Source organism: Apodemus sylvaticus, chromosome 7 (assembly GCF_947179515.1).
Source record: "Apodemus sylvaticus chromosome 7, mApoSyl1.1, whole genome shotgun sequence".
NCBI classification, from domain to species: domain Eukaryota; kingdom Metazoa; phylum Chordata; class Mammalia; order Rodentia; family Muridae; genus Apodemus; species Apodemus sylvaticus.
This window is the reverse complement of record NC_067478.1, coordinates 54,314,108-54,338,518: the sequence shown is the minus strand read 5'-3', so window position 1 is coordinate 54,338,518 and position 24,411 is coordinate 54,314,108. Positions and strand designations below refer to the sequence as shown.

Sequence of the window (24,411 nt, the reverse complement as noted above, 5' to 3'; positions counted from 1 at the left end):
CCTTGCTACTGCTGTTCTCTTCTTTCCCACAGCCTCACCTCACCATCCACCTGACCACTTAAACCCCTGAGTCTTCTGTATCTTTGGAACCTTACCTTCCACCTTGGTCCAAACCATTCTCCTTCATCTAGAACTACAGAACTCCTCTACAGCTCCCCACCCAGTCCCACTCTTGACTCCCGCTATTTCATGAACAGAAAGAAGTCAGAGGAGTCTTTTAAAAAAACACAAATTATGGGCTGGTGAGATTGCATACTTGTCAAGTTAGGGCACTTGTCAAGCCTGGCAGACTGAAATCAATCCCTAGGATCCACATGGTGGAAGAAGAGACCTGACTCCTGCAACTTGTCCTCTGACTGCCATTGGTACACTGGTCTCCCTTACACACACACACACACACACACACACATACACACAGGCAAATAAGATCTCAAATAGCCCAGGCTGGCCCACTGGCTACAGAGCTGAGAGTGACCTTGAACTTCTGATTTTCCTGCTTCTATCTTCCTGTGCTGCACAGATAAGCACCACTATGATTTGTGCAGTGCTGGGATCAAACCCAAGGCTTCAAGAATTCTAGGCAAGTGCTCTTCTGACTGAGCTGCATCCTGCATCCAGCTTCCCACCAAATGGAAAACAAGTGTGTCTCTATTGTGGCCTACAAGACCCTGCCGAGCCAAACTCTTTCCCAATTCTACATCTCTGTCTATGCCACTGTGCTCTCAACTATTGGGCTTTAAGTAGCAAAGTAGTCCATCTTAACAGGCACATGCATTGATTGTGAACAAATATATCTCAACATACACAGCCACACAACCAGTCACCAGTCACTAGTCACCTGCCTTTGTGGTCACGGCTATTGTTTTTAATCCCATATCTAGACCTCCTAGTATAAGTATGAAACAAGTGGGCATTGGCTTTTTCTTTTCTTGACAACTGAAATGCATAAAGCAATTGTGGTACATGGGATAGCTGCATCTACTTCCCCTTAAATGTAAATTCAACGTCAATGGAGCCTCAGGCTGTAATTCATCCTACAGAGCAATATTGTCAGCATCAGATGTATGACTTGTTTTGCAGAAGTCGTAAGAACTGGAATGCTCCATGTCTTACATTTGTTTTTATTAAATTTTTAAGTGTTTTAAAGGTCTGTATCATCTAATATCTCTGAAATTGCAATATTGTTCCAATTCAAGATTATATCCATTGGGGGGTGGGGTATTGAATTTGTATTGTCATTATGGTGAAGAAGCTTTTGAAATACATCAGCCATCCATGTCACAAAGAGGGCTATCAGTAATTTTCTAATGTCAAACATCCAGTTAGGGACCTTTGACATTTCAAACAAAACTAAGAATTCAGAAAAACAAATTAACTATTTCTACCAATATGGGTCAAACTATATTTCTGCTTGAATGCTAAAGATAATTTTGTTGAGTCTGGAGAGAGTCAGAATCTCATATAGCTCAGGTTGGTCTTGACCTCAAGATGAGTTGACTCTCCATGCCTTTGCTACTCAAGTGCAGCAATTATAGTCGCAAGCCACCAAGCCATGCTGGAGCCTGAACCCCAGGGTTCTGTGCATTCTGGGCAAGTGCTCTACCAACTTCCACAGCACAAAACGTAACTTTTAAGAGTTTTTTTCCATTGTATTTGTTTACTGGTTAGTAAACACAGCTTTTCAAATAAATTAATAATGATGATTATGATAATAGTAATAAGGAGACTTAAATAACACACTCTAACTGCTGAAAATACTAACTGCTTATGCATGCTTGAATTCAACAAGAAGCCACTACACAATGACTCCCATGGCTTCCAGGGTTCCATTCTCTAGCAATACTAATTAAGACCCTAAACATGCATAAGCAGGGACAAAATCAATGCTTTCCCTGCCAAACCCCATCCTCACCCCAGACCTCCTGAGCTCCCAGGAGCTGTGCTTCATTCACCGCAGAAGTCACTGGAATTTTACTCTCATCCTATTGAACATGATCCATTTTCTGACACAAATTTAAGTAGCAACATGTCTTATATTTGGGTTTATAACTTAAATACCTAGATACCTACCTCTAATCAAAATGCCTGTCTTGTTCTATAACTCCTTTGTTCTTATTGTATTTCTTTTTCTTTAAAGATTTTATTATACACACACACACATGTGCGCGCGCACCATGTGTGTGTGTGTGTGTGTGTGAACACTGTTGCTGTTTCCAGATACACCAGAATGTGTGTGTGTGTGTGTGTGTGTGTGTGTGTGAACACTGTTGCTGTTTCCAGATACACCAGAAGAAGGCATCAGATCCCATTACAGATGGTTATGAGCCACTATGTGGTTGTCAGGAACTGAACTCAGGAACTCTGCAAGATTAATCAGCGCTCTTAACCACTGAGCCATCTCTCCAGTCCCCTCTTACTGTATTTCTAGACTATAATTCCAGCTGGAGTTTTGAGTTTCTAGAACACAAAGAGAAAGGAATGCTTACTTCAAGGGATAAAGTCGGCGTGATTCATGTAATTCCATACTTTACTTTAGCAGCACATTGAAGACTTCGTTTTCAGTCAAGAGAGGCCAGGGGATGCTGTCGATGCAAAGTGCAAATGGCGCCACTCTGCAGAAGTCGGCAGTGATGGCCAAGTGCTCTGGAACAGAAATAGGAACAAAAGGAAGAGGTGCGTAAACACATTTTTCTGGATATTTAGGGATCTTCCTGCTTCTATCAATAAATCAGAAATGAAGAGTGTTGATCGCAGCACAGAAACAATACTTTCTGTTTCAAGAGAAATAAGAATAAGGGAATCAAATTCAAGCTCACGAGGAAATCCTACTGCAGTGCCTCCAGCATGAAGTCATTCGGGTGACCTTTCTACTGACCAAGTCCCATTCTTCCTGTTGATGCTCAAGTCTCTATCACTTTAAACCTCCCCTGGGTGCAGTCCTGCCTCGGATAGCAGCTCATCAGCCTTGATAAGCAGAATTTTTGCTAAGGCTCTGAAAGGAAGGGCATCACTCAGCACAATGTGACCCAACACTCTCCCTTAAAAAACATTTTTGTTTTCTCCTTTACTGCCACGAAGTAAACTTTGTTGATACTGTAACTTAGAGATGCACATATCTCACATGATTCCAACAGCGATGGCAAAAAACAAATGCAGACTCTTCTTTAAAATGTTCTACTCTGCCGGGCAGTGGTGGTGCACACCTATAATCCCAGCACTCTGGGAGGCAGAGGCAGGCGGATTTCTGAGTTCGAGGCCAGCCTGGTCTACAGAGTGAGTTCCAGGACAGCCAGGGCTACACAGAGAAATCCTGTCTCAAAAAATCCAAAAAACAAAACAAAAAAATAAATCTACTCTGGATGCAAATGCTCAATCATGACCACACTAAAGACCTAGTGGAGTATTTGGAAGCTTACAAAGATCAATAGTAAACCAGTCTCATTCTAAAAACGAGAAAATCCAAAACCATTTCTAATGGGAGACCAATCAAAGGAAAAGTGACAAAGAATATAAATGTAGAGACTTTCATATTGGCAACCAACAGATTCCTACAGAGAGCAAGGCATAGTATATAGTTGTATGCCCACTGCTGGGCACACCAGGCTTCAGTGAATAGTTTCAAACCCATGGTCACACAGGCATCACAGTTAAACTCAGCGGAACACCAAAGAGACAAAAAGTCATGAATACAGGAAAAAGATTACAGGAAAGAGGAGGGACCAGCACTGGTGGGAGGGGGGATAAAAAGTAATGAAATTGTATTTAATATTATATTGCAACACTATATTATTAACCAGGATAAATTATGTACTCGTGTGAAACTATCAAAAGACAAAATTAGGATTCATATAAGTAGTAAGAAATCATATATTCCCGAATATGCTAAAATAAAAAGGAACCAGCCAACATATCATGTGCATCAGTCATTGCCTCACTGCTGACAAATGCTGACTTAAGAGGACGGGGCTTATCTCGGCTCATAACTCAAGGTTACGTTTGGTCATGGGAGAGACGTGATGGCAGAACCTTGAGGTAGCTGGTCACATTGCATCTGTAGTCAGGAAGCAGAGAGAGTTGGGTGCTGGCACTCAGTTCCCTTTCTCTGCCTTCAGTCCAGGACCTCAGTTTATGAGCTGGTACACCCCCAGTTACAGAGGGCTTTCCCACCTCAGTTAACCTAGTCTAGAAACCCCCTCACAGACATGCCCTGAAGTGGGTCTCCTAGGTGACTTTGATCCTGTTACACTGATGATCAGTGTCAACCACCACCACACGTAAACAAATTGGACATGACCGAAATTAAGGAAACAAAGACCTGTGATCAGAAATCCCAATATACTCCAATAGGGCAGACAGATTAGGAATTTATTTCAAAGACTGCAGGGATGGGCTCACTGAGAGATACATTGGCTGTCTGTGGCACAACCCCAGCCCTCTCTTCAAGGCTCTTGGACATTTTGTGTTTCACTGGGATACAGCCAGTCAGTTCACACTGCCAGGACAAGGTTGTCCACATCAAACAAGCAAATCAGGTGAAATGACAAGCAAGAACAAGTGGATCTCTGGGAGTTCAAGGCCACCCTGTTCAACAATGAGTTTTAGACCAGATAGGGCTCTCTGGGGGTTGGGGGGGACAGAGAGACAGAGACAGAGAGACAGAGACTGAGAGGAGCCCTAGGAACTACAAAGATGGCTCAGTGGTTAAAAGCCCTTGTTACTCTTGCAGAGTACCTGGACCTCCACAAGTACACTGCACCCACGTGGAAGTCCACAAGTGTCTTGTAACTTCAGTTCCAGAGAATCTAACACCCTCTTCTGGCTTCCATGGGTACTGCACACATTTGGTACACCTATGTACATGCAGACCAAGACAGATAACATAAAAATAAGTCTTTGTTAATGGAAATTTTGAAAACCCCATTCATGGATTGAGGTTTCATTTATTTCTTAATGTGAATACGGGCTAGCTAGGGATATAACTTAGTTGGTAGAGTGACTGTTCTAGCCTGCATGAGACTCTGTGCTAGATCTCCACAGTATATGAAATTGGATTTAGTGGCATGTGGCTATCATCCCAGTGACTAGAGGTACAACAGGAAGATCATCCGGTCAACATCATCCTTGACTACATAGTAAATTCAGTAGTCATAGTAAGCTTAGGCTACCAGATAGTAACAGATAGGAGAGAATCTGCCATGCAAGAGGGGACTCTGCCATCCTCAGCTCAGTTCCTGTATGCTCTCTACAACAACCCATCCTCCATCCATTTCCCATTGGCCTTTCTCCCAGAGACTTTCCCATTAAAACCAAATAAAACAGAAAGAGAAATACGACTTGCCCCCAAAATTAGAAGTACATGATTTTACTGGGATATTTACTCCACCTAAACAAATATGTTATGTCAGCACTAATGTATATATTACAATTGCAAATGCTTATTTTGTGCTAACAAAAAGAATAATTCTGGGTTGCTATTTTTCAACATCCAATAAATCAATTCTCTTTCGTATCAAATTCTCTTCCCAGTGTTTTGAACACTGTCCTGAGGTTTCTTTCTCTTCCCAGGTCAGGTATGCAGGGTTCTGTGTCTCCCAGGTTCTCCTGCCAGACTCAGACCAACCAGGGAGTTTCTGGTTTCTTGAGCCCTTGGTTCTGACTTGATTCCTGACCTCTAGGAAACACAGTGCTGCTTCCAGAATCTTCCTACACCACACAGGGGTTGTCCTGTAAGAATATCAGCGGCTGGAAGCTTTTGAATGTCTACCTTCTAGTACAAGGTTTTGTGCTCCTATCAGTCAGTTTAAGGCGCCTGGTTCTTCACTTCTTCCCTTTAGAGAAACCAACGGCTGATGAGTCGCCATTTGGAGCTGTGAAGTGTTGCTGGGGCACCTTATAACAACATTTCAGAGGCAGTGGGAATAAATGCAGAGGTGAATTCTGGGCCATAATTTACAGATCTAAACCATTGTCTACTGCATGCCTACACAATTTATCCTCCCATTAAGCCTTTATCTTTAGCACTGTGGCCTAGACATTAATTATCTGTATTCTTTAAGATTTATTTTTATTTATCTGTGTGAATGTATGTCACGTGAGGGTGGGTCCCAATGGAGGCCAGAAGAAGGGGATGGAAGCCCCTGGGGCTAGAGTTTCAGGACTTGTGAGTTGTCTAACATGGATGCTGGGAACTGAACTCAGGTCTCCTGGAAGATCGTCAAGGGCTCTTAACTTCTGAGCCATCTGTCCAGCCATAATCATCCCCATATTAAAGGAGAAACCTGAGGCTCTCGGGGGAAAGAGACTTTCCCGAGAGCCACACTGCTAGTGAGTGCCACTACACCTCAACATGGATCCTTTGGGGTTCAGATTTCTTCTCAATACCACTCTCCACTGGAAATACTAGAATATTCCATGCTGGGAAGTTTGTCCCTATCATCTCCTTTAGGATGTACCTTACAAAATGCATACATGGCCGGGCAGTGGTGGTGCACGCCTGTAATCCCAGCACTCCGGGAGGCAGAGGCAGGCAGATTTCTGAGTTCGAGGCCAGCCTGGTCTACAGAGTGAGTTCCAGGACAACCAAAATCAAAAAAAAAAAAAAAAAAAAAAAAAAAAAAAAAAAAAAAACCAAAATGCATACATGGCTTCGTGCTTAAAGAGAACCTGCTGATCTTGAAAAGGATGGAGGTTCATCCCCAATACCTGGATGGTGAGTTACAAGTAAATATCAATAAATCCAATCCCATGGGATCCAACAGCACCCTCTTTCTGACCCCCATGGGCACCATGCTCATGTATGGTACATGTACAAACCAGCATTCAAAGAAAGAACTCATATGTAAAAATATGAATAAATAAATAAATGTTAAAATGCATGCATACAGTCTTGTTCTAGTACTACCTCACATGATCCTCTTGCCTAAAAAAAATGGAATGGAAAGAATTCTTAGAATAGCATTCTTAGAATAGCATCATGCAAAAACTAGACAAGGTAGAATTTGTACAAAGTTGACATTGTTCCCAGGATCCTCTTCAAGCAGGGCTAAGCTGCCGCCTGGTGAAGGGTACTCACCCCTCTGCTTTTGGGATAGATAGAGCCTCCTTACCAAGGAAGTTCCTAAGGTGGCATCGGACTATTAATGGGAAAAGCATTTACTTTAGATTGCTAAGACTGTAAAGTAGATCGGAGGCCCTCTATGACTGGCTATTAGAGATGTTAATTAAATATTAATAATATCTAAATTAGCATAGTGAAAGCTCAATTCATCAATTTGTTCTGGTCTGTTTGTAAGAAGGAAAAGAAATAACTCCAAATGTCCCTGAAGAAAGATGCTATGTGGGTCAATAGAAAGATGACGGAACACTTGATTATGATTGTGGTAAACTTTTTATTCTGGTTTTATTAATTTAAAGGTACTTGTTGCAGGACCTTACCTTAAATCATTTACCACAGTCATCATACTGGAGTGTCATACATTATTCATTGTTACCTAATGAAAAATTTGCCAAGGTGCTTCCATGCTGAATGCCTGATTGATTAACTGATTACTTGATTGTTACCTCCAAAAAGTAGGGACTAGATTTCATATGCAGAATGGGGCTGTCAAGGCTAAAGTTCTAGACATCCTCTACTGTTGCCAGGGTGCTGAAGGACTGACTTTTCTATACCTTACAATGCTATCTTCTTTTTGTTTTGTTTTGTTTTGGTTTGGTTTGGTTTGGTTTGGTTTGGTTTTTCGAGACAGGGTTTCTCAGTATAGCCCTGGCTGTCCTAGAACTCACTCTGTAGACCAGGCTGGCCTCAAACTCAGAAATTCACCTGCCTCTGCCTCCCAAGTGCTGGGATTAAAGGCATGTGCTACCACCGCCCGGCACAATGGTATCTTCTTAACAGATCTGATTTTAGGCTTCGTGGCTAGTAATTGAGAAAAATAATCAGATCTTCCACTGAACTGGCTAAGTAAGTGCCTGCTTCTCCCTAGTCCTGTGGAGAAACCAGCGTGAGTCCCTAAGTGCCCATGGCTTCTGTGGGGTTATTGTGTTTTAGTCTTATGGTCAGTAACAATTATCTCATTTTTCTAAATATTTATTTACATTGGTGTTCTGCCTCCATGTATGTCTGTTGAGGGTGTCAGATGCCCTGGAACTGGAGTTATAGACAGTTGTGAACTGCCATGTGGGTGCTGGGATTTGAACTTTGGGACTTTGGAAGAGCAGTCCATGCTCTTAACCACTGAACCATCTCTCAAGACCCCTCTTTATCTCATTTTTTTTAAATAAATTGAATGTATTTCTTTTTCTTCATGTACCTGTTTGTGTGCGCGCAGGTGAGTGTAGGTGCCCACATAGCCAGTAGGAGGCGTCAGATTCCCCTGGAGCTGTAATTAATACAAGTTGTGAGCCTTGAGCCCACAACTCTTCAGTCCCTCTTTATCCCTCGTTATCAGTTTAATTGTGGAGAAGTCTAGAATGAGGATGGTAGCTGACATATTTTCAAGTATAAAGGAGACTGGATCTTTATACTTAAAAGGAGATCCGTTCACCAAGAGGGGCCTTCTAGCTATCTGACACTCATCTCCACCCCTCCATGTTTGGGTAAGGAAGTCTGCAATTTTTACTCTCTCTCTCTCTCTCTCTCTCTCTCTCTCTCTCTCTCTCTCTCTGTGTGTGTGTGTGTGTGTGTGTGTGTGTCCCTCTCTCCCTCCCTCCCTTTCCCTCTCTTTCTCTCTCCTCCTCTCATCTGACAGGTCTACTGTCATTTAATAAATATCTCCCAGAAAAGTTTTCGTTTCGGTCGGCTATAGTGAATGCTAGTCTCTCTTCTAGGTATGTCGTTTGCACTTCCTGCGGATTAGTGAACAGATCTCTTTATAGGACTACATCTGTCTCTCTCTTCCACAATCTGTCCTACCCTAGGGGGAGGGCTGGCTGGAAAGGGTTAAAGGTTTTCTGGTCGAAATAGCCCAACAGAAGGGGCCCGGCCCAGAGCTGAAATCTAAGTCTAATGACCGCTGCCCTTCACCTCGCTGCTGTCCACAGGCCGGACCTGCGGCCCGGTGGGGGCCGGGACCAGGACAGGACACAATGTTCTTCGTTTAACATTTGAACTTCTCCTATCCGAGGCAGCAGGCCGTTTTGTCCTGGGGTCGCTGACCCTCGCTCCCCCATCAGCTGCCCTGAAACCTTAATTGAATGACAGATGGTCATTTTCGGGGGCGCCAGAAGCTGTGCCGGCCAGCGGAGGGGCTCAGGCCGGGGCGGCCTTGCTTAGGCTCTGCCTGCTGGGGGTGGGCGGCCAAGGCAATCGGCGGCCTGCCGGGCCTGGGGGCTCGAGGTGGGTCACAGCGGCTGCACACTGCCTTGCCGGGCTCCTGAAGGAGGTCGCAGCCTCGAGGGTCGCTTCACCGGGTCCTAGCGCCTCTGTCTGCCTGCCAAGCGAAAAGCTCCCCCCAGCCCAGTACTGGATGGGCCTCTGGCCCTCCATTTCTAGGCAAAAGGCTGATGTCCTGAATCCTCTGTAGGCAGAATCTGGCACGTGTGCACCCCAGACTCAGCTCCTAGTGCCAAACGGCTCAGGCCGACCAGACCCCGCAGGGACCTGGTCTATAGAAGGGTTTGATCCTCATCGGTCTGTTCTACTGACTCTACCTCCAAATTTGCCTTTCCCAGACAGAAGCCACGTGGGCTTGGCAAGTCCCAGGTGGGGCTCAGGTGCTGCCACCACCCTATTGTGGAGAAGTCTCTGGGCTCCCCGGTTTTCCAGAAATGTGTAGGTAGATAGATGGCTGGTAGATAGATAGATAGATAGATAGATAGATAGATAGATAGATAGATAGATGGATAGATGGATAGATAGGTTGATAGATATCCCAAAGATTCCTGCAAGGCACCAGAATCCAAGCCCGCGGCCTCCATTGCCCGCCCGCGTCCTAGTGTCCTATTTCTTTAAAATAAAAGCTGTGAGCCCTACAATTACTGGGATTACAGTGAGCGGGTATTGATCTGCAGCCTGCATTGTAGGATAAAGCAGACTGGCGGAGGCAGACATGCTGCCCAGCCACCACCCCTCCACCTCCTGGTCCTGCAAAGCTCTTAAAAAAAAGACGAAAGAAAGAAAGAAAGAAAAAACACGATTCTAAATGTTTGATTTCAGACACACCATTAACACCTGCGGGGGGGGGGGGAGGAAAGAAAAAGAAAAGGGGGACAGCGCAGCCGCCATGCCTCCCTGGCGTGCCCTTGGGACTACCGGGACTGAGCCAGCTAGACAACCACCTTCAGCCTCTTTTTTAAACGCTTTTTTTAATTACTAGAAAAAATATACACATAAGCAAAAAAAAAAAAAAAAAAAAAAAAAAAAAATCCTCCCAGTAGGGCACGAGCGGGGGTGGTGAGCAGGCCGGCGAAGGCGGCAACGCCAGCCTAATGCACAGATAGCTGACATCAACTTCCGTCAGGCGGCTCCGGGAGATCGAACCTTTCGATTGTAACTGGGACAATTTGCATAGTGATTCCCTTTCAGAGCTTTCTCGGGTCCGTAACAAGCGCAGGCAGCTATTCAAATGCAAGTTGCGTCCCCAAATGCGCGGCTGGCCCGAGCTAAAGGAGCGGCTCGGCAGCGTGCGAGCCGAGACCAGCGCTGGGGTTCTGGGTCACCTCCTTTCTCCCAGCTTCTTCCTAGCTCTCCGGTTCCTGAATTAGCTGTTTGTTTATGGCTACGGACGTGTGTGTGCCAGCGAGCCGAGCCAGCGCGCGAGGGAGGGAATTGATCTTTCCCCAGACTCAAAGCTGGAGCCGAAGAAGTGCGGGGATTTGGGGTTCTGAGTGGGGCTCAGACCCTAGGTGCTGAGGGGAAGCCTGTGGCCTCTCTGGCCCGCTTCTCTAACCCCGGCGACCTTGCAGGAATCCTCAGGCCTGAGAGCGCCCGGGCTCTGGGCTTTGCAGAAAGTGGCGGCGGCTATGTCCTGGTCTTTAAAACCAACGCAAAGAAAGGTACCTGCGACGCGCAGTGCTTAGTTTTTCCGGTTCTGCACCGGGAGGGCAAGGGATGATTTATACAGGAGGGCTGGGATTGAGGACTTAAAATTAAGCTCTTCGTTTCCTCGTTTCTCATTTGAAATTATGCCTCATTTGAAATTATGCAAATTGACTCGGGTTTCCCTTGCTCCTAGGAGGCAAAGCTGGAAGCTTGTCGCGTGTCAGAAGCAACCTGCCGTGAAATCCGCTAATGCGTCCCGACTCGCCCTTCGCGGTAAGCCAGCCTCTCAGGTCCACGCGGCCGTGGACCGAGAAGGGGGAGTCAGCGCGGCCAGGTGTGCCACGCGGGTCCTCGACTGAGCTTATGGCCACGCGTACAGCGTGGGAGCCAGGGGCGGAGGGCAGAGCCCGCGTCACGCCCGGGAAGCGGAAAGGGGGAGCCCCCCTCCCAGCCCTCCTGTCTGCCACCGTGGGTAACAGGTCCTCCCCGCGAGTTTAAAGCAGCAAATGAGAGCCAGCCGAGAGCTGGCCTCGGAGCGGGGTGTAAACGCGGGTGGCGGGCGCGCGAGTGCGCGCGGCTAAGCTTTGCGCGCGGCTCTTCTCCCGAGCTGCGCGCCGCGGCCCCGCGCACCTGCTTTGTGCGTTTTGTATAAACGGAACCGGCCGGATCCCCTCCTTCGCGCAACACCCCCAACTGGAATCGGCCTGTTCTTCCCCCACGTCTAGTTTGTACATCGCTCTGGTTACTCCGTAGGCCCTTGGAATCTTACCCAACCCTTTTAAAGACAATCGTGGCCACTGACCTTGAGACTCTAAATGTCGTGGTATAAACTATCTTGTTTTCTTCAGTGGTGGCTAAATTTATGTTCTGATTGTTTTTTAAGTACTGGAGAGAAACGTAGCTCCTTTAAACCTGCAGATATACATAGCTAAACACATTTTTCAAATATCCTCGTACGACTTCAGTGCTGAGAGCGGGCAGGAAGCTTTGTGGTGCCTGCTTTTTGTAGAACGCACGGAGTAATTTTTTCAGGTTTTTGTTTGTTTGCTTGTTTGTTTGTGTGTTTGTTTGTTTTGGTATCTTTGAAAACGTAGATTGTTTCTCTGTTCTTTCCATAACCTATTCTTTAGCAACCAAAACAGTAAAAGTGTGTTTGAGATCGAATAGTGAATAAAGCAAGCATGCTAGAACAAATAAATCCAACATAAATTGAAAGCATATTGCTCCAATTCAGGACAAAGCAAATAGAACTACGAAAAAGATGAGAGCGATTAATATCTGGAAGTAGAAAACAGGTTTAAAAACTGAAATTTCTAGACTTTACTCACAAAACGAAGCCAAAAGAATTAAATACATTGCCTTGCCCTTGAATATCTAACCGAAGACAACAGGCCTGCCCAGAGCCATCTTGGGCAAGTGTGCACTCAGAGATTGTCAAGAGGCAGATTCACTTTGAGACAGTCGCATGCATTTTCAGCAAACTAAAACCAATTAGGGGACCTTTAGTTCTGGCGGGAAACTATTTTAATTTTATCTCTGCCTTTGGGGGAGAAAAAGCCCTGGCAGTTAAGTTATTACTGGTTCCTGTGGAGTTAATTTAATGCAAATAGTCTACTCTCTGGTCAGCCAGGGAGAAAGTAGAAGCCCTGGGGGTCAGGAAGGGCCGGTCAGACGGTGAGGTAGCCTCTTGGCTCTGGGGACAGACTTACAAGACTCTGAAGTAACGTTGGGCTGGTTGCTTCTTTCCCTCTCCTAAAACTGTAACTCAAGATGTAAGTAAAAGTGTTTTCATTTTTTTATTGATCCCACTAACATCTTTCATTATCCAGCATGTAGCCACAGCAAATTATTGCTCATTTGATACCCAGAATTCTATTGACCATGGCTTTCGTCGGAGAGAGAATTCTAACTACTGGCTGCTCTGGGCTCAGAGCTGAGGCTAGAAGCAAGTAAATCCAGCCCTGGCCAGCAAGAATTGATGGAGTGGTGCTGGTGGTTGGAGCCCCGTGGGCTTGCATAGAAACCTGCTTTTTATTCTGCCTGCCTTGCTCCAATTCAGGGAAAAGGTTGGCCCCTTTGGAACAGATTGGCTTACTTGGAAGGCCAGATATTCATTTGGCAAGTTCTTTCCAGCTCTAGCCAGGCTGAGGGAGAAAATGAGACAATGGAAGATTGCTCCTCAGGCTTTTGGTCAAAGCTAACCCAAGTGAGGAATACTTGAAGAAATATTGAAATCAAAACCAGGCCTTTTGATTCTGCTACATGAATGTCATGTCCTAAATTTCAACACCCACACCCCCACTCCTTCAAGACTCTACGGCACTGCAGAGCTGCCAGAGCAGAGAAAGCACGCTGAGATCTGAGTCTGGTTGGCAGTGGGCATCCAGCCTCCATGACAGGAGCCACAGCTATAGTGTCCAACTGTGTGAAGAAACCTGTGCCAAGAGAATATCTGATCTTGGATTCTGGAACTCACAGCTCTGGGTTGCTGGGGGAGAGTTAGTCCCAAAATGAGGATGGAGAAGAGGGCAGGTGAATTTCCCAGGAAGCCAGATATGGAGTTTGCATTCCTGTTGCAAGGAGCTGGTGCTGGAGACTCAAAGACTTGACCTGCCAAAGGGTGCCTGCCCATCTCCTTCCTGGCCTAGTCAGGGACCTACACCTCACCTCCTTACTGCCTCCATCTGGGAAAAAAGTCACCCTGACTCAAAGGAGAGCACGTCTAAGAGGATCAGACCACAGAACCTGTCCGATTTCCAAAGAACAAGCACTCCATACCCTTCTCCTTCAGCCCTGACACCTAGAGAGTCTGTGGAAGAGATGCCTGGCAGGGGTTTCATTTCAACAAGTTCTGGGAGCTTAACCTTCTAGGCCAGTTCCCAGAGCAACAATAAGAACATTTTAAAAAGCAATTAACGATTTTCTAAATGAGTCCCAGCATGTGCCACCTGACTCCGAACCTAAAGGTGCATTTAAGGGTGCTAAGGGCTGGGTAGTATTTGTTTTTTGTTTTTCTAATGATTCTGCTAAATGTGTATGAATCCACAGTCAAGAAGCCACGTTGTTCCAGAACCAGGCAGTAAAAAAACGTAGGCGTGGGTACTGCAGACAGCATGCCCAACACGGAGTACAGGAAATGTGGAGTATGGGAGATGTGGAGAAACTGCGGCAAATTCTGACACTTACATTGAAGATATTGGGAGTTTGAAGGAAGATACATTGTGGGCTCTTTTGTGTTTTTTATGTAGATTTAAAAACAAACAAAATCCCCCAAACCCGGCTGTTGATGTAATCATAGCATCTCAGATGTAGTATATTTGCCCAAGTATATGTCACAGAATATGTGCGTATGTATGTATATATCCTGTGATATATATCCTAGGTTGGTGTGGAAAATAAACATTTTGCTGATTCCAGCCCAAGCTCTGAAAGCCAAAACAAACAAACAAGCCACTATGGGAGACAAGGGGAGAGTAGCTTCAAGCGGTCCTTCCTATGGGGGTGTCTGGCTGAGGTCTGGGGCTGTGGGGTCCAGAAAAGCAAAGCAGATCATCCGGAACTAAAAGTTACCTTGAGAAACAAGACTTGAGACCTGAGGTTGAGGTCACATGGAGGTCACCCAGGGTTCCTTCGGAGCAGAGCTGAGCTGAGAATTTAGCTGGACTCAGTTGCTTCAGACTGGAGGTTGGGAAATCTCCTTCCCCTGGCACCCACGCACAATACCAATCTGGTCCTGAGTTAAGGTGTCCTCACCTCTCCCTGGGGAGGCTCCTGTCTGAGGTACTGCACTTCCCAACTGCCTTAGGCCCCTCAGGGTGTTGCCAGGCAAATGAAACAAAAAGAACTCAATAGTAAATTATTTTGTTCAGCCTTCTGTCTTTTTATGAAAATAAAAGGCAACACTTTGTCATTTTTAATCGCATAAGCAGACAATAAATCTAATTTCGATATTGATTTTTTCCAGAATCAAGTGATTTTTTTTTCTTTTGCAGTCTGTTGTGTTTCCTTTCTGAAAAGATTCATTCTCTGTTTACTCTGTGAGGATGGGGCCCCTGGATCCAGTGGCAGGAGGGGTGGGGGTGTCGCTACTCTGAAACACAAACTTCACAGTGGACTTCAAAAGAGATTTTTCTCCGTAGCAGGAAGCTTGGGTTTGGTCTAACTATCCGGAGACCGGTTTCAACTTAGCCATCCTTAGGTCTTGAAATAGAGCTAAGGTTCAGCTGATGGTTTTAGTGGTTATAGCCTCTGAGATTCATTTCGATTTTCACGTTCTAACTAATAAAATAAAGTAAAATAAAAGCAAGCACACAGAAGTCTTGCTGATGTCCGGAGTCGACATGACGCTACGAGGCACTAGAAACTCTTCCCAAAGGATGGCAAGCCGGGGTTCCGGCCAGATGAACCTTGGCAGTAGCAAAAAATCTAGCTGAGAAGCTTCAAGGGTGCCGGGCAACAGCCGGGGACTCTATGCTCACCTGCCCCTCCTTCAAAAGGGGAGCGGGCATTCCCTAGTCCTGGTGCCAAACATAACTGGCACCTTCTCCTTTGAACGTCTAGGGGTGCAGAAGCCCATAGCGGCCCCAGAAAAGGAGGACGAGGGGTGAAGGAAGCTAGAGGCAAGAAGCAAGAGTGGAGGTAGGGGAGAAAGGAGGTAAGGGTGGAGGGTGGCACGGAAGAAACGGAAAGAGAGAATGTAGAGATAAAAAGAATGAAAGGAAACGGGAAAGGAAGAGAAAGAGGAAGGGAGAGTGTATTAAGAGACCAAACAGATTTAAAAAAAAAAAAATCATCCCTATTTCTGAAGAAAACTATGATTGACCCACTCCCCCAGCACCGGACGTCCTCCTGTCCCTTTCGGCGCCAGAGCAAAAGTCCCAACTTCCCACTGTAACCCAAAACACTGAAGCCAGGACGCACCAGAATCGCGGCCAGGCCTCCCCGCCCTCAGCGACCCGCAGCGGTAGGGCAGCCCTCCGCGTGGCTGTCAGGGTCACCACGACCTCCGCCCTCAGAGGCCTGTCCTCGTGCTGGGGGGAAGGGACCGGGCGCCTGAGCGCAATGCAGAGGGGAGGGGGCGGGGAAGGGGACCAAGGGCTTGCAGCGGTCCCTTGGGCTCTGACCTTTCTCGCAGCCCCGCAGGGTCAGGATGTAACCTTTCGCATCCCGGCTGCACACGTTCTCCCTAGCTGTGGCCTCGGCCAGGGGACAGGGAGAGGGGTCGATGCCGGGGCTGGCAGCCTCAGTGGCCGCAGAGGACCCGATGTGGGTGAATACCCGAGCCCGCCTGCTCTGTTTGCCTAGAGTTCTCAGCCTCGCAGAGCAGCCTCAGGCCAAGGCCCGGTTAACCCGGCGCCTAGCAAGTGGGGTGCAGTGAGGCAAAGGCTCCGCAGCCTAGGCTTTCTGAGGGGGTCTCCAGCAGTTTTTCCTAGGGCCGCGCTACCGCCACGTTCTGCGCGCCCTGGGTCCCCAGGAGGCCCCAGCGTTTGACCCCGCTTCGGGGACCAGTGCCAAGCCAACCTGAGGAAAAACCTAGGCTGAAGTCCTGGCCGCAGAGGTGCGGCCTCCTGTCCCCCTTCCTGGACACTGGGGGCCAGCTTCAAGCGCCGGTCTCCTTCCACCCGCTTCCAGAATCTTCTGCCGTCGGCGCCTCCAGAGGGCTCTCCCAGCGGAGAACCGAGCAGAGGGGCTGCACACCGGAGGCTGAGGCTGCTGTAGCTTACCCGGCCCCCCAGCCCTCCACGGCTTGGGGTTTTCGCGGTCTCCCCAGCTGGAGCCAGGGCCGCCAGAAGCCAAGAGCGTTAGGTTCAAATGCATCAAGGTTCCGAAGTCATTTATCCGGGTTTCATAAATAATTTTCTTCTTACACTTAAGCCCAATTCCTGCCCCCTTCCCGTTTTTATTGCGGGGGTTTCAGTGGCTAAAAAGTTTCCAAGGCGGGTGGGTGGTTGTTCCCTTTTTCCATCATTAATGTCATTACTACGAACTATCAATAACCTTGTCGTTGGGAGCCGAGTTTCACGGTATTGATCCACGCAGCTATTCATCTCTGCCATGCAAGACACGGAATAATTTTCGCATTACAGTAGCTTGGATTTGCTTTTAATTCATATTTAAAGCTGCAACCGGCTCAGTGGAGCGCTCTGTGAAAGACTAGAGGCGCCTAATTAATAATAAGTCAGAAACGAAGGAAGGCACTGGCGAATAAATAATTAATACAGACATCTATGTCTCTTTGAATATTGCTCCTTTAAAAATTTAGACTTACCAGGACCATACTGTAAGTCTGCCATTTATATTACGGGGATGATTTAAGAAAGCTATTTTTTCCCTTGAAATACAATAATGAATTATTTATGGTGTTTTGCAAACCTAAGTTCCTTCATTAGTCGGCCCCTCTAGTTTGTTTCTTCCAGGTGGAAAACACCGGTTTTTAAAAACAATTACAATAAACTCCCAACAAGAACCACCAACCAACATTAGATTCAGGAGAGCTAGAACAGGCACCAAACAGTGAGAAGATCCAGAAGTGTGGGGCCTCCTGCTCTGGGAAAATATTGGAATCTGCCACATAAGGGGTTTTGTCCAGGACAGAAAACAAAACCCAGAATATTGTCTAGTGACCTTAGAGTATTTACTGGTGCCCAGTGAGACGGGTTTGAGAGAACTCAAGGTCCTGAAATGGCCCCAGAGAGAAGAGGCCATCCGTACCTCTCCACATATATGTCCACGATAAAAGGGGGGAATGGAATATTAGAGACCCACTATTGAAAAGTTAGGGTTGACTTTCACAGTAGTCAGGAGCTATGGGTAGCTCAGAGATGAACACAACTGAAGATGATAGGAGTGATTGAACATCTACGGAGGTTTTTGTGTGAGATGGACTAGGATTTGTTTGCAGTGTTGTTAGCAATATTGATTTTTTGTTACTTGGATTAATGTATGTTAAACAGGAAAATGCGGGCATTAGTCAAGTACATTATAATCATCTATTGTTGAGAGGAAGGTTTCTCAGGTGATGTTGGGAACCAGGGCAGGGCGCCAGGCAGTTCCAATGGGGTGGAAATACTCTGGAGTATTTGGAACATCTGGAACTGGGGTGGGGGGGGGGCGGTTGTGGAGGTAACAAGGTGGAGATGGAGCAGATTCACCTCCCACCCACACCCACCCTCTCCTAGTAGGGTTCCAGCTTGGTAGTTAACAAAACCTCAACCCAGGTGTGTGCCTACTCCCCTCAGTATTAGAGGAGAGGAAAGGATGCAAGTGTCTGGGTCTTACACATGTCTCACCTGTACGCCCACATTCCCACAGCCCCACCTCTATGACTCTTAGCCCCAATAACCCTCTTTTCAGTTGTCTGGGACCTCATCTCAGGCATGGGAACTCCAGTGGCAAAACAGTGCACACACACACACACACACACACACAGGCACACTCATACGTGAGGTCTGTAAAACACTCAGGGACCAGGAACCAGGGACGGGACACTGGACACACACACACACACACACACACACACACACACTCCTACTCATAGACCATGCATGGGATGGGCCAGGTCCAGAGAAGCCTGCATCTGATAGACAGTTTCCTGCACCTTGGTAATCCTCTGGGTCGGCTCTTCTTCAGTCACACCGACTGACATGCCCTATTTCACAGCCAGGTGAAGATGCGATGGGACCAAAGCTTTCTTGTTCTTTTTCCTTTTAGTCACACATACATACATACATACATACATACATACATACATACACACACAGGAAGGAGGGGGGAAGAAGAGGAGAGAGAGAGAGAGAGAGAGAGAGATAGAGAGAGAGAGAGAGAGAGAGAGAGAGAGAGAGAGAGAGAGAGAGAGAGATGCTTTTATGGAGCAAAACCCCTACTGCCTGCAAGACCCCTCGCCCCCAAAGCGCGTCCAGCCCCATAGAAACTAGAATTCAAGCACAAGAAGTCTTTTGTCTTAGGTTTTGAAAGGTACTTGAGGGCTAAGGTCTGGAGGTTGGTGTGGAGCTGGGGAGGGGGGGGGGTACTCTGCTCCACTCCATAATCCTACACCGCTCGGATGGCGCTCAGGCTAAAGGTGCTTCGTGAAGAACATCTGGGTCAGAGATCGAGGGTGGGCACAGATAATGTGGCTGACTGATTTCAGAAAGGCGGCCAGGACAGAAGGGAGGGGCGGGAGATGAAGCGTAGAAAGAGAAGTACCAACCGAAAGATGAGTTCTCCCCTCGGAGAAAGCAAAAGCCAAACCAGGCGGAGCAGGCCAAGGAGCGAAGCACGGGCAACAGGGCAGGCGCTCACAACACCTTGCGTCTTATTTTTAAATCTTCTAGGTGTCTGCGGGTCAAATAAAGACAAGGGCAGTAACGATTATTCTGTTAAATCTATGGTACTTGACTGCGCAAACACTAATTGATTAGACACCAAAATGATTTGTTTAAAGAGTTTTCCTCCTTCCCAAGTGCAGCTGTTCTGGGCCTGCGTCCACGTTGCTGGGCGACCATAGAGTTCGCCAAGAGGGCGTGCCTCAGGCCTTACTTTGGGTAGGTTGGCTGGTCCGGCCCTAGGCCCAACGCATCTGAAGCTCCCGGATGGGCGGTGGCTGGTTACTTCTGTTTTCTAATTATCTCCAAAGTCGGAGAAGAATATCTTTCTAGAGAGCATCGCTAGTACACTTGGACTTCCGCCCACCCCCCTGAGTTTTCCCTATTTTGAAGTGTCTGAATGATGCTAACCCAACGCAGGGTCCCTCACTCTCACCCCTTCCTTTCCAGTTCCCAGCTTTGGCACTCTCTACCATCAAGAAGCCACTGCTAATCCATCATAGACTTCCAAAAGACAAGGACTGGAAGAGGAGTGTTCACTGCTACCCCAAATCTTCAAAACTCCCTCACAATCTTGAGCAGGGTTCCTCCCCGTAACTATAAAATCGTGACTACGAGAGAAAACCCACTAAAGATCAGACCGTAGAAGGCTAATTTCCAGGGAGTCAGGCTAACCTTCTGCAGCATGGGGCTCTGTCACCTGTTACCTAGGAGCCAGACACCTCTCCCTCAGTCACACAACCACTGTGACACCCCTTCAATGTTCTTGACTTGAAGGCGCAGAGCCTTTGCCAATGTAGGCGCCCCCCAGAAAGAGTTTCAACCCCGAAAGAATCCGTTGTAAGTTAACCCAGGGTCCCAGGAGAGCAAGCGGTTTTCTTCCTTGGCCAGGAAGTAACCGACGCTCTCTCGGAGTGGTCAGTTTTCAGACCGCCACCTAGGCGGCTCCAAGCAGTTCCTGGAACTCCGTGTTAGGTGGGGAGGGAGGAAACCGACCGCCCTCCGCAGGCATCTTCTTCGGGGATTTGGGGGATAATAGGAAAAAATGGTGCAAAAATGCTGGGTTTATAGACATTAAGTACAGGGGCGAAGCTTGAAAGGGGGTGTTAGAAGCCTTGCTTCCCACGTCCTCCTCCCACATCCACATCACATGGAACTGGGAATTAATGTGTTGTTTTAATTGTTTTCAATAATACATCATCAGACTGCTGTTTAATATAATTCTTGTCTATTCTGAGCCAACAGCAGTTTTTTTGAATAAATTTTTCCAGAGATGGAAAGACTCTAGAAGCCTGCAGGAAGCATCTAGAAGCAAATCTTTCACCCCATTCTATCAAGGGTTCTGCTGTAGCCAGATGCCATCAGCATTTCCCTCCCTGGGAATTCTATTCTGAATTCTGCAAGTTTCAGAAATGTTTGGGCTTCAAATGCTGTAGCCAAGGGTCTCTCACTGGAAGCCCTGGGCAGGAAGACTTTCTGAAGCCCAGGACTGCAGTCAGCAAATAGGGACTGAACACCCGATGCCCCCAAAAGCAGAAAAACATTTCTTTTGAATGGTCCATATGTTACACCTCTACTGCTCACAAAGAAAACTAAACCATTAACTCTGAATCACAGGAGCCATTCTTAGAGAACTGAGTGTGGCCAGCATTTACTAGAAGGACCTTTTCCAAAGTCTGATGGCATGGACCTGCAAACTGTAGCCTGTCTAGCAGAGGACAAATTCCAGGCACCTACACACACCCCAGGTGCTTAAGACTGGAGCCTTTGCCCAGCTCAAGGTCCCAGGAGCACAAAATTGGGTTCCATCGTGAAAATCCTGCAACAAGCATCTAGTTGAGGCTTTAGCCCCTGTTTTTTAAACATGTATTTTAATAGCTTTTACATTGTTCTTTGATTCTCCTTCAATTGCTTAGAACAGAAGCAGTTAATTCTACCCTGTATCCTCTGCTTCACACACTTACTGTCTAGTTTCAAGGAATTCTTCTATGAACTCTAATTCTCTCTCCCCTTACAATTGCTTCAATCCATCCTTTGGTCTTATAAGAGAGGAACGTACTATAGGCTGCAGGAGAGAGAGAGAGGGGGGGAGAGAGAGAGAGAGAGAGAGAGAGAGAGAGAGAGAGATCTAAAGGGGGGGGCAAGCTTTATGCTTGGCATTCTGAGAAGAAGACCAGATAACATCAGGTAACTCCAGTTCCCTCAGAGGCCAGAGAAAAACATCCTTTCTACCCACCATACAGAAAATGCTTCTGAGAGGTGAAAAACAGCTTGCTTCTGACTCAGCAACTACAGGAAAACAGTCCTTTAAAAAAAGGTATAAAATGGAGAAGGAGGAAGAGGAAGAGGAGGGGGAGGAGGTGGTGGTGGTGGAAGAGGAGGAGGTGGTGGAGGAGGGGAGGGAGAGGGAGATTTGTAAACCAAATCTGAGATTGTTGGGCGTGGAGGTGATGTCAAACACTGAGGTGACAAGACCGAAATGTCTTTTCTCCTTTGGGAACCAAAGCTGAAAGAAGACGCCTTTTGACGCGGTCCCTTTGGACAGAGTCCCTTTAGGTAGAGTTAAACTACTTGATCCCACCCCTCTTTTGCATGACTACAGGGGCTCAGCTAGGAGTCCTGAAGGAGGCCTTCCAAAATCAAGTCTCTAGCTGGAGGACAGTAGAACATGAACGATGTATATACTAATTTATTTATTTATTTATTTATTTATTTATTTATTTATTTTTAAGGAATAGTCTTTCAAGAAGAGATGGCCATAAAGGCAGATCAATCATTTCGATGGGATTAGAATATGGTGGCAAAAACAGCTGATCTGAGATTGTTTCAACCCATCCTTTGGTCTTAACAAGAGATGCAAGCACTCTATGCTACTGGAAAGGAGTTCAAGAAAGAAAAGAGAAGAAAAAAGAAAAGGAAAGAAGGAAGGAAAGAAAGGTAGATTTGGTTTCTAGAAAACACTTTGTACTTGAATGTGTCTGAAGTAATGATAAATAAATTAAATTAGTATTATTTCGGTTTTGGCCAATGTATCCCCCCCCCATGACCTTTCCCGGGGCAGGGGGAGGGAGAGGGGGGCGGTGGTTTAGATTCCTAAAATGATCATGAACAAGCTGACTTGAAGTAGGATCCACAGGAGTTATTTGGGTAGAATGGAGCCGTTTCTGGTATTAAGACCTAGCAGAATTAGTCTTCTAGAACGTCTCAGTGTACCCACTGACCTTGACTGTGGTTCTTGTGCTGTTGGAGGCAAGCACCTGGGCTAAGACATGAGTCCTTTGCTCCTTAACTGATGAGATTTCAGCCCCTGCGTTGACCACACCAAAATTTTCTTATAGACCCCACCACCACGACTCAATCCTAGGCTCTCTGAAAACCGTTACAAGAAAAGACAGGCGGTAGGTTCTGCTTGGCGCAGAGCAGGCCTCAGACACTTTGTTCAGTAGCTGAGGCCTGAAAGCGCTCTGAGGCTATCCTTATTGTGAACACCGCTAGCCCCAGGCTGAGGCTCGGCGCTGACCCGGCCGTAACTGCCAAGGGCCTGACAATGGGCACATCTGTCCTTTCTCCAAGGGATAAAAGCACCTAAGCAGACAAGGCTCTGCCTTTTGTTACGGACTTTTTTCTTTCTTTCTTTTGTAAATAAAAGAAAGCCGCGGCATGTGGCGGCCGGGTGTGTGTCCCACACTGGGGGCCTCCCCACGCGTCCCCACCAGGCTGAAGGCCCGGGTTCAATTCCGGATTGGAGCGTGACTGTGACAGGGGCACAATTATGCCCAAAGCTGAATTGATTTTCAAATCTGGAGGCTTCTTGCGGGGACGCCAGGAAAAGGAAAGCGTCCCTGCAGTCCAAGCTGCTCAGAGACCCTCTCAGCTGCGTGCCCTCTGCCTGCGTGGGTACTGCTTCCAAGCAGAAGCCTCTAGGTTCTTTTCTAGAAAGGCTATGGAGTAACTAAATGACCAGCCTTCCCCCTTCTCCCACCCCCCTCTCGCAACCATGCTAACCAGGCCCTCTCTCCTGTCTCCCACAGTATCTCCCAAGCAGAGTTAACCAAAGTGGGAGAGCCAGCCATCTTAATTGGGAGCAAAGTGAAAGAGACCTTCTCTGAGGTCTGGGACAGAGAGGTGTGGCCTTGATCTGAGTGCTCCTCACTGAGCACTGATTCATGAGTGCTCCTCTGCCCCGGGCTCAGATAGGGAAAGGTGGTTCGAGGAGTACTTGGGAGGATCATGGATTTCAGTTCTACAGCGCCCACGCCGACCTAGGCTTTCAGGGTATACACGTCCCAAGTCCCAGGAGAACAATCATTTAAGAACAGGGAATGAGCTGGCCTCCAGCGACCCTCCAGGGAATAAAGCCCAATGGGCAAGCGGGCAAAGGCCATGGCATAGTCTCCAGCTCCCTGCCAGTAACTTGCACCGGGAACCAGCAACTCAGACCCAGGGGGCTCTGGTTCTCCAACCTAGCTGGTCCACGGTGATTGAAACCAGGCAAGAAAGTAGGGCCTGGAAGAGAGAGGAAGGAAGTGAGGAAGACCAGGAGGTAGCAAGTCTCCGAGGACTGTGGCGGTGGCTCCAAGTCGCGCTTTGCGCGCGTCCCGTGCACGTGCTCACCGATCCCGGGCCATTCGGCGCCGTGGAGAAAGCTCTGCCCGGCCCCCACCCCCCCCCAAATTCATTTGTGCTCGGACGTCACGGAGCGCTGGGACCGAGGGGGCGGGGCCTGGCAGCGCGCATGCGCGCTGCGCCCGGCGGGCGTGAGGGCGGGCAGCGGCAGCGGCGGCCGCTACCGAATCGCAAGCCACAGTCTGCAACAGTAACCGAGCCATGGCTCGAGCTGGCGGGCGGCACAGGCAGGCAGCAGCCGCGGCAGGCGCACGGGCCGCGTCAAGGGAGCCGGGGTCAGCAGGATTCTAAGAAGAAGAGGGGCGAGAGGGGGCCGGGCTGGGCGGGCTAGGGGTACCGCGCTCTCCCAACAGCACGGATCCTTTTTGGAAATTAATATTAAAAAAAGAAAAAAAAGGCAGAGGGGAAGGTGGGAGCAAGAGAAAAGGCAAGACACACACAGAGAGAGCGAGAGACACAGATCCCCACAGTGAGAGGAAGAAA

General features: G+C 47.5%; 1 long non-coding RNA gene across 1 annotated transcript; it reads left to right on the top strand.

Annotated features, from left to right (window-relative positions):
- Window positions 1-10,599: 10,599 nt before the first annotated feature.
- On the top strand, window positions 10,600-14,899 carry LOC127689873 (uncharacterized). Its single transcript, XR_007978952.1, has 3 exons — window positions 10,600-10,992; window positions 11,172-11,251; window positions 12,808-14,899. It is a non-coding gene; the product is annotated as an uncharacterized LOC127689873 (long non-coding RNA).
- Window positions 14,900-24,411: the final 9,512 nt, after the last annotated feature.